This window comes from Pezoporus flaviventris, unplaced genomic scaffold, assembly GCF_033815535.1.
Source record: "Pezoporus flaviventris isolate CSIRO_AGI_PZ_B2104156 unplaced genomic scaffold, CSIRO_AGI_Pfla_v1 ptg000083l, whole genome shotgun sequence".
Lineage (NCBI taxonomy): Eukaryota > Metazoa > Chordata > Aves > Psittaciformes > Psittacidae > Pezoporus > Pezoporus flaviventris.
In genome coordinates this window covers 4,389,799-4,397,199 of record NW_026892631.1, presented here as the reverse complement: position 1 = coordinate 4,397,199, position 7,401 = coordinate 4,389,799, and the positions used below count along the sequence as shown (strand labels likewise).

General features: G+C 46.9%; 1 long non-coding RNA gene across 1 annotated transcript; it reads left to right on the top strand.

Annotated features, from left to right (window-relative positions):
- The first annotated feature begins 595 nt into the window (after positions 1-595).
- On the top strand, positions 596-3,769 carry LOC133280661 (uncharacterized). Its single transcript, XR_009747260.1, has 3 exons — positions 596-1,490; positions 1,830-1,925; positions 3,562-3,769. It is a non-coding gene; the product is annotated as an uncharacterized LOC133280661 (long non-coding RNA).
- The last annotated feature ends 3,632 nt before the right edge of the window (positions 3,770-7,401 follow it).

Sequence of the window (7,401 nt, the reverse complement as noted above, 5' to 3'; positions counted from 1 at the left end):
CAGTAACTTCCCAGCCAGAGCCTTTATTTGTTCTCTGAAAGTCTGCAGATTATTGAAGATTTTACTATATCCCTTGATAACCAAGAGCTCAGTTCTTTAGATGTTGAGCAGCCTCCATTCTAAACGGGGACAGCTGAGATTTCTTGCAAAGCTTTTGTCTACATTTGTCTGAGGCTTTGCAACAGCTAAGTGGCTTCCACACTTCTAGAAGTAAGACTGATAAATCATTGGCCATGAGCCCATTTGTCCAAAGAAGTAAAGAAAACAGTGCTGCAGTCCTACACAGGTGACAAGATGAAGCTGTCTGTCTCGTACAATAGCCATAGAAACCTCAGGCTCCTGGTGTTCTGACTCCGTGACTTTCCACGGTGACCAAGTAATTCATTTAATCCTTTCACTACCTCTTTGTAGAGTCTTGAAGCTTTAGGGTGTCAGAAGGAATCATCAAACTAACTCCTGCAAGGCATGAGAAGGCAGGATCTTGCAATGTGTCACTGGGGGGGAAAAAACAAACTTACTTTTCTTTCAAAACAGATGTTTTCCTGCTAATATAAAAGAAAGTGAATTGAAAACTTGGATCCTTTTTGCAGTGAATGTGATGATAGAGCTGACATCTGAATCAGGACCAGCCCCTTCCTGAGCTGACTTTTAAAGCCTGGGCACTGGGTCGTTCTGTTATGAAGAGTTAGATAATGACATTGTTCATGCAAAGTGTAGTGAGGGGCTCAGAACAAATAGCTACTGACCCGAATGTGGCATCTTGCACCAGAGCGATAAGGTTCAACCAGCACAGATTGCTGCTGCCCTCTCTGTGAATAGCGGGGATTAGCAAGAACCTGCTGTCTGTTGTGGCTAACGGGCTACTGGGCACATTACTAGTGATGTCTGGGACTCCATCTGACAAAGAATTCCTTCCCTGTGTTTCAATCTGGAAAGAAATGTCAGTTGCTGTTGGGAATATCAGAGCCTGTTCTCTAGCCAGTGTAGTTTTGCTGTTATGTAAAGGCTACTCAACGATTCCAATGATGGGCACTCTATGGAGGCCTGTAATAGAAACAGCACACAAAAGGAGATACTACATTCACATACTTTTGAGCCCACGGGTTTGTCTATACTGGAGATAGCTCCTTTTGCTGTGAGTGTCTTGGTGAGGTTAAAGACCCGCTCTTCCTGCCCGTGTCTGTATAGCTGTAGCTAATCGAGGGCTTTTATCAGCATGACTATGTCAGCAAAAGAGCCAGCTCTTAACTCACAGAATTGCACTGGTAAGGCTCCTGAAGTGGAGGCCAGCGTGTACAGATCCTGCAGACGGAAGGAAGCAAGAGAATTGCTCCTTTCATCATGATAGCGTTTTATCTCGGGGGCCTCGCACTGGCATTCTGAGTGTCGTTAACCTCTGCTATTTTAGGCTTGGTGTGTAGGAGCACATCACCACTGAATCAGGCGTTCAGATACCTCTCTCCTGAGAATACAGTTCAGAAAGCTGGCTGGTAAGGTGTAAACACCTTGGTTAAGCTTTTCCTTTGGGAATCCTTGCTCTGGTTTTCCCTGATGAAATTCCCTCAAGTGCCAGTCATCCCAGCCCCTGGTTTACAGGAGATACATGATGAGGTCCCCAGTGGGTGACTCCATGAGTACTGTAAATTATATGTTAATATATAGGCCAGATTGGATAGGGCTCTGAGGAACCTGGCCTAGTGGAAGGTGTTCTTGCCCACGGCAGGGGGTTGGAACTGGATGAGCTTTAAGGTGCCTTCCAACCCAAACCATTCTGTGATTCTATGATTATGTCATTACCTTCCTCATTCAAAGACTTCATTATCTTGCAGCAAAGCCTGTGAAAGGAAGAGGGTTCACGTCTCCCTAAGCATAGGACCTGATCAGCAGCAATTCCTCTCAAGCATCAGCAAGATACTAACCAGAAGGTGTGTAAATAAACTGCACATGTTTTAAGCCAAAGGGGCTTAAGGTGTCCTGAATGTGCCAGTCTTGAACTCTGGCTTGATAAAAAATGAGGGTTGGGCAGCTTAAGGCGATCCTGTCCAACCCTCCCTTTGCCATCACACTCACTCACACTGCTCTCCTCGCAACCCTGACACTTGTACTGACTCAATTCACTGTGACAGTATTGAGGAGCTGGAACAGGCTGCACAAGGAAGCTGTGGCTGCCCCATCCCTGGCAGTGTGCAAGACCAGGCTGGACGGGGCTTGGAGCAACCTGGTCTAGTGGAAGGTGTCCCTGCCCGTGGCAGGGGGTTGGAACTGGATGTTCTTAAGGTCCCTTCCAACACAAACCATTACATGAGTCTGTGATTGCTTATAGGTCTGGGCTGTGAACCAGATCAGTGAATAAAACCAGCTCAAAGAGAGGGAAAGAGAGGGTGAGGGCTGCATTTCAGTTACGTATTGCCGCTGAAACCCAGTTGGATCAGAACCCAGCCTTCTGCAGTGATCGGGAGAGGAGCCACAGTCTCTCCAAGAGGAACTGTTACTAGTGCAGCCTCTGCACAAACTTGCAGCAACGGATCTTGCATTATTTCTGTAAGAAAGGATGTTACTCTTATCTCCTGTGAGGACAGCCTCCTCACAGGCAGAGAGAACGGAAAGTCCTGGCTCAGCTATTTGTCCTGTGCTGTCCATCAGGAAACTGGATTGTGGAGGTTTTAGCTCAAAGCTTCCATTTTTGCTCACCAGCCTAGCTGTCCATAACCTGCTCTGATTTCATAATCCTTGATGCAAAAGAAATAAAACAAGAGAAGAAAATGATGTCAAAACACTATTGCCAGGCTGATGGGACCTGTGTGATTCTCAGCACTTGTTCTGTGCTGTAGATGTCAGTCTACAGTTGTTGCCACTGCGAGCAACTTCCAAGGTCCACAAAAGCCACAGAGGAATGGAAGCCAATAGATTCAGTCCTGCTGTGCAGGATCTGTCTCTCCACTAGCAGTCCACATATCCGAAGAGGTTGAAATTGCCTGCTGGAGTGCAATTCTGCTCACACAGAATAGGGGAGATAAAAATACACTTCATGCACTGGAAAGTTGCTCATTAGAGTGGAGGACCACAGGTAGGGAAGCAAACTATCCAGTGATCAGAGGACTGCAGGAACAGCAGAGTGGCTGGGCTGGTGTGGCTGCTCCATAGGCTGCAGTTTGGCATTACAGCTGAGCTGATCTACAAGCTAGTTGCTGCCTGTTTCCTGTTTGCATTGCTTTCCTTGTATTGCATCTAACGGCTGTGTGGCCACAGGGTGAATCTGTTCCTCTGGCCGGTAACAGAGGTGAACTGCGCCATGAAAATGAGGAGTTTCCAGCCAGATCAGCCAGCTGAATCAACTCACCCTGAAGCCACCCCATTGCTAGGCTCAGCACAAGGGGAACGGCAGGAGAACGCAGCTGTGAATGGAGAACATCCACCACTATTTGGCATTAGCTCATGGCTCTAACTGCAAGCTACCCAAAAAGAAAACCTGCTCCCATCCTGTTTCCCATCCTGCCTTCCTGCTGCCGCCAGTGCTCTCCTGACCCCTTGGTGAACCAGGCTTGCTCTCTATTCCAGCAGAGAATCAGCCTAGGAAGCAAATGGTTGTTTGCCTGTTAGATAAGGTGAAGGAGATTGCCAAGAGGTCCAACGAGCCAAAGAGCTGGCAACAAGGATGTCAATGGGAGTGTGTGGCGTGTGACTGGGAGCAGACTGGGGCAGCTCCTTCTGACAGCAGCCATTGCATGAAAACTCATTCTCAATTTAACCCAAAGCAGGAGAAAAAAAAACTCAAGTGAGCCAGAGATGGGAAGCAGCTGCATGCTCTGCATTAAAGAGTGCATCTGATGATCAGATGAAGAGGGGCAGGTTTAACACGTGCTTTTGAAAGGTACGTTATCCTGCTTGCTGACTGGAAGGAGTGACATGAATAGCACCAGGTCCTACACACATAGCCCTGCTCTTCCCAGGAGACAGGCAGGAGGACCAGCAAGTTCACAAAGAAATCCCCTCTGCCTATCATTTCCCATGCTTCTGGGCAGCTTGGAGGCCAGAAGGTAGATACCGTTCATTTGAAAATGAAGCCAAAAGGAAAGGACACGGGAGGGAAGAAGCTGGTATGTGGCACACCACAGAGGAGGATGTGTCTGAAACACCAGAGCTCAGGGCAAGGCTGTGCCATCTCCTTTGGGGACCCATCCTAGCTGGGGTCAGACCCTGACCCAGAGGCACCACTCCCTTCTGGAGGTGTTTTAAAAGAGCATCCATAGGTGCTCTGCATTGACACGGATGGAAATCATTCAGGTGGCTGTTGCTTCACAGCTTCCTTCTGGGCAGATAGCCAGAAATGCTATTGCTAATTGCATCGATTTCCCTGTTCTCTCTTGTGTAAAATTACTTTATTAGAGGAGTTGGTTAAATTCAGGAAGTGCTCCAATTCCTGGCCCTCTCTTGTTTAGCAAAGACTCCTTGATAACGGTGCTGCACTACTGCTCTCGGCTTGTGTGCCTGTAAAAGGCGTGATTGTTTGCACAGTTATGGTGCTGCAGATTCAGCCGTATCAGCATAAGATACCAAAACTGATACCATTTGTTTTATCACACTGAGCTGTTCTTTTATGATCACCTGTAGCTGGTGCAGCTGGGTCCGTGCTATGGGCTGTTTGCTGCCGGTCAAAATGGGAATATTTAGTGAAGATGGACTTTAGCATGTGTATGTTTCCTCACAAGTTGCTCTAGCACTCTGTCAATAAACCCCATTTCATTCGCTGACATGGCTAAAAACACATTGCCAGCCCCTACTCCCAATTAACTGCTGTTCTGCACCTCATGGAATCATTTATGAAGTCAATGTCACCACAAATGCACGGCAGCAGCACAGTGAAGGGTGTTAGCTCCAAAGCAGACAACTATTACCCACCCTGCTGCAGGGAGGTTCCAGAAGGAGCCTCATGCCATCTGCAAAACTGCAGCTGTACTATCTGTACAATCAGAGTTGTCCAACAGGACATGAAGCACACGGCGCTGTTTGCTCTTGGGTGCCAGGCCAGATTAGACCATGCTTTAATGGACAAGGAGAATGGAGTTGTGGTTATTTCCAGGCATCTACCCAAACTGCATAAAGGTTTCTACTTGGGAAACCACCTTTCTCTCTTTTTTTTAACTCTTACCTAGTTTTGGAGCTTTCATTAGTTCTTAGTAAAACTGACACAACTCCATCCAGAGGAGGATGGTGGAGGATCCAGAGAGGATGGTGGAGGTCTTGCACAAGTGGATTCCAAGTGCTCTCTTGCTTAACTGGGAAGTAGAAAAGTAAAACCTTGAGTTGGCTTATTTTTCTCCACAGACATATGACACTTGAATAAACAAGTGGTAATGAAAAAGGAGAGATTTAAATGCCTTCAGAGAATTTTCTCTCAGTGAATTCTGTGGTGGTATTATACCCTTTGTTGTCCAGAGCAGCCAATCTCAATAGGTCCAAACCCAATTTGCTGCACATGGTTGTATTGTCATCCTCGAGTTTAATGTGTCCTGAACATGTGAAGATCTGCTGTCTGTCATACATACAATAGGGTCACCCTGGCCTTTGTGGTAGGTGAGGTTGAGGAGTGACCAAAATGGGCAACACTGGCAGGTTTGCTGTAACCCCTGGGACAAAGACTATTTTCCAACAGGCTTCCAAAAAAAACCACCCAAAATATCAATTTCTATGAAATTACTGTGATCAAAAGTACTATAAGGGGAAAAAAATATGCTCTTTAGTCTAGATTATATCAGCCAGAGCAAGGTACAGACGTAAGCACGAATGAAATTTGTTTTCCTTCATGTTGCTAGTAGAGTTGGGAGTTTGCTATGCTGTACCGGTGCATCCATGGGTGGTTTTATAGTGTAAGCACAGCTCCTTACCAAACACCTCGTATCCATCCTTTAAGGAAAGACAGACAGACAGACAAAGATGAAGTAATTTAAAGTAAAAGAACTCGAACACTTTCTTCCTTCTGGCCCTGGTCTGTTCAGCCAGTCCAACTCTGATGAATGCAAACCAAAGACAGTAAAAAGAGGAACAGAATTGTCACATTCTGGGACAAGGTAAGTCCTGATGCTATTTACAAATGTAATTCAATTGCCAAACCCTGGGGAATGTAATTGTTCCAATAAGCTGGTCCCCCTCCCAGAGATACACATAGCCTCTCCTCCCAGGCAGGCCGCTCTCCTCTCTCCCAGCTTTGGGCTGGTACAGTAGCACTAGGGCTGGGAGTGATCTTCACACCTGGTTTATTTAATGTAGCCGTGCCTGAGAAGCTGATAGCAGTGTTTTCATAGTGAATGATTTGCATTTCTGAGCCCATAGCACAGTGCCAGGCCCAGCTGCTCGGGGGTGTTCACCTGAGATAACCAAGTATTTAGCAGCCATTGCTCAAGCAAACCCAGCGTTAGGCCACGTCTTACAAAGCAGGGCTCCTTTCTCTGTTAGCCACCAGCACACCAGTGGAACTCCTCCAAAGGCCAGCCACCACCGCAGGGAGCACCCAGGAGTCACCCATGGGTGCCTGAGAGGCAGGGTACCTGCAAACACCATGGAGAGCAGAAGAGTTGTTTAAGTGAGACGAGTCCTCTATGAACATTTTCACGGTTCACTGTGTAACTGCAGTGAGTAGGCTGGTGTATTTAACTGTTAAAACATTCAGCAGCTCCAATTAAAGAATTGCTTTATTCTATGTAAAGTTTCTAGGTCTACATTTCTTAGTGGAGGGCACTGTTGCTGGACTAGACTGCCTCTCTGGGACTTGTATTTCTTCTGTGTTTCTTTTCACATGCAATACCAGCTCTCACAAGATATAAATGAACAATTTACTGGCTGAACTCAGCACGTGAATTGAGCTAAGGGTGTTCTCAAGCTATTGGAAACTCTCTGTCACCATCATTTGGGAAACACTTTGTTACTACATTATCCCAGATCAGGACTTCCTGACTCCTCTCCAAATCTGAACCTCTCTTTTTCCTAATGTATCATCTCACACCTATTCCCCTCCCTATACCTGATCATGCACACAGCTTGCCCACCAGTCGCACATCACAGCATTTACTGACACCACTGCGTAACAGCAAGTTTCTGTATTGATAAATGCAACTTGGAAGCACCATGAAACAGGGAAGTCGATGTAACACATCATTCCGTGCTCACCAGACCGCTGTGCTATGGGAAGGCAGGCAGAGAGCTCTGCACTGCCTGGTGGCTCTCTGAACAGAGGCAGAGCAGGCTGCAGCGCTGTGCTTTGGCCATGCTTCAGTCAGGCACAACGCTACCGGAGATGTCTTATTTCAACATTCCAGCTGGGATAGCTCCAAGAGACTACGCTGCACTTCATGGAGAAACCTGCTCCGCTGGCACCAGCTCGCGTGTCTGTAGCACGGAATAGCA